At 46.2% G+C, this 2,952-nt stretch overlaps 1 non-coding gene across 1 annotated transcript; it reads left to right on the forward strand.

Annotated features, from left to right (window-relative positions):
• The first annotated feature begins 634 nt into the window (after positions 1 to 634).
• Positions 635 to 707, forward strand: TRNAV-CAC (transfer RNA valine (anticodon CAC)). Its single transcript has one exon. It is a non-coding gene; the product is annotated as a tRNA-Val (tRNA).
• Positions 708 to 2,952: the final 2,245 nt, after the last annotated feature.

Raw genomic sequence — 2,952 nt, forward strand, 5'->3', positions numbered from 1 at the left:
TGTCATACGTCAGGCCAGCTCAGACCATGTCTTGCCGGCATAGAAGCGGTTCGGTTAGATATGAATGTCGTTAATAGCAGCATATTTGTCTCGATTGATTTGAAACAGACAAGACGCCGTTTTTCGCGTGAAACGAGGGAAGCGATAACAGAACCAGGTGCTTTCACCACGTAAATTATATCTGCATAGAAACGAATGGACCCCATCACTCTTGGGAACCTATGCTGATGAATGAGACTTCAGCACAGTAGGATATCCTCTCATCGGTTTGGCAGACGGAGGTGCGCTGATGTGGAAAATGAAAAGCGATTTTGGATGGATCTTGCATCGTTCACATAGGTAGTGCTAAAGGTAACCACTGTTTCATGGATGGCTCTGTTTATTATTCATGGGCTTATGCCACTTTTTGTCATGGTCAGAGCATGAGATATGTCAGGATCAGGTCATCCGACGCCGTGTCAGGGGTAGTGAGACGAGATTCGGGTATTAAAGGCTCACCATGTCCCCGGATATCAATGAAGCGCAGTGCACAAAGCCGCGCACCTTGCTTATGTGATAGAATGCCATGGATCGATATCTTCTAATCTTATGTTTCCCAGCAGCCCGCCACCAGGGTCTAAGAGCGCTATGCATCGTTTCCGTAGTGTAGTGGTTATCACGTCCGCTTCACACGCGGAAGGTCACCGGTTCGAGCCCGGGCGGAAACAGGCTTTCGAGTGAAGGTAGGATAAAACGAGGGGTTTTTGTCTTGACTTGCGCAGGTCATAATATTTCGCCATACCGGATCCTGACCTCCACAGCCAGAGCTCTGTAGCTCTCTACCAGAGCCCTCCGCCGAGCCAGCAGCTTTCTGGTAAGTTACCGCATTCGCTCAGTCATGTGGAGTTTGGTTGCTAGCCAGACTCTCCACTCATCTCTACGTTTGGCCCCGCAAACTCGTCCATGACCTGTTGCGGTCTGAGGCCCTGACCATGCAGCGCCGCTAGCCGACGACATGTGACGTCACCAGACAGCCAGAGGATCTTCGGTTGTTGTTTTGATGCATGTCGTGGGATGTCTCGTCACATTGCCCGATGCAGCCTTCCGATAATGTCGAGACTAAGCAAAGTTGCGCAGGTGTGATGCACCCAATGATGAAATGAAAGCTCGATGAAAGCTTGCAAATAAAACAAGATCAGGAAAATAAACCAGAAGTAACGCCTTGGCCCTAATGCAGCCCAAAAGAAAATCGTGAACGTACTCGTACTAATTTTAAGACATCGATCAGTTACTTACCCTCAATGTTTAATGTTATTGTAACGAAAATGCTCATTATTTTCACTGGACTTAAAATACGACAGCCGCATAGCGCCATCCCCTCGGCAACAGGTCACACTGTATAACATGTGTAACGTGTGTGGTTATTGTCCTGTTTACTTTAAGCAGTATCACATCCTCTGTATAATTTTGTATCTATCTGAGCCTTCGGTAACAACCCTGCCCATCGTATGCCAGGAAAACCACAACCAAGTGATATAAGGCCATGGGTAGTTCCTATAACCGTGAAATCGTCACTAAAAGCATGTTGCGATTATTTTGAAACCAGCACTAGCTATCAACATGCAAATGCTACCTAAACAATAGCAAATGTAACCTGCTGCCTTTGGGTATCAGTACTACTAGAACTCCAGCATAATGGGATATCCCCTTTCATGGGTTTAATGGTCGGACGTGCACTGATGTGGAGTGGATTGCACAAGTTAACAACTGACATTTCTAAGCTATTGGCATGATCGGTGCTCCAAAAGTCTATCTGGCAAGAACATTATAACGCAACTCGGGGCGTCTTGATAGGCTATATCATTGTGAATCATTTGATACTGGATGGATAAATTGTTCCTAAATATTGGACACGCAACACTACATATAGGTCAGTGATGTATTTTCAGTGCTTAAAAACATATATGATATGTTTCTGCTTATCCACTTAACGTAACAGTCATTACAATTTGACTGGCGGCTAGGCCAGCAGGGGCGTGTCAATGTGTGAAATCGGTGACCGGATCTAAGGAGGAGAACACAGTCGGCGCGTGCAGTCGCGTCCCATTTCTTTAACAGAGGAAAGAAGAAATTTACTCTCTGCTAAAAATATCCGAAACGTATGTTGAAACGCAGCTGATTTCTCAGAAATCCGGCTCACAGTGAAACGCAATCAGCACATTACGATTCGCACAACAACAGCCAATCGTTTGACACATGCGAATCGATGCGCACAGCTTTGCACGTGCACTCGTGCGGAAACGACAGATTTAAAGACTTGAAGACGTTTCTCATGGTAGTCGTCAAATCTTAGCGACCCGAGCAGAGCCATGAGACCAACTTTGCTGTGTAGGCACATGTACCGCATACAAATTGCCCACTCAAGTCAAACGCCGTCAGATCCATTGTGACCCCCCGTAATCGGCCAAGAAGCAATCGAAGAAACGTTTCCAAACGCAATTTGAAAAAGCAACGATCCGGCGTCTCTGCTGAACTAACAGGGGTAATGCAATTTGCTGGATGTAAAGCCCAGTTTATGTGCCAATACGTTCCCAAAACGCTTGCGAGCTTTGCAATCATTTTATCGCAATGGCCTAGAATGTCCACCATTGAAAAGTTATCTGCTCTTTGTCTTTGTCGGTGCATATTACCGGGCTCATTTGTCGGCAAATATTCGATTCTTTGGCGGTCGAAGAATCTTCCTTGTCTCGAGTTTGTACTGGCGGTCCTCTGCGCTGCGGATATTCAGGCGTGGCGCTGGACAGTCGGCAGCTGAAAGTTGCAGGTACTCGGGACGAAAAGGGTTTTCCTAAGAGGGCACCATGCAACAACTCTGACGCTAATGTCCGTTTTTTGTGTATGTGAACACGTGCCTTCGGGTGCGATGGTTGAATTCACTATTTATTGCATATATTCTGTAGTATATCACATAAT

Source organism: Pollicipes pollicipes, unplaced genomic scaffold, assembly GCF_011947565.3.
Source record: "Pollicipes pollicipes isolate AB1234 unplaced genomic scaffold, Ppol_2.1 Scaffold_951;HRSCAF=1101_pilon_pilon_pilon, whole genome shotgun sequence".
In the NCBI taxonomy this organism is placed as follows: domain Eukaryota; kingdom Metazoa; phylum Arthropoda; class Thecostraca; order Pollicipedomorpha; family Pollicipedidae; genus Pollicipes; species Pollicipes pollicipes.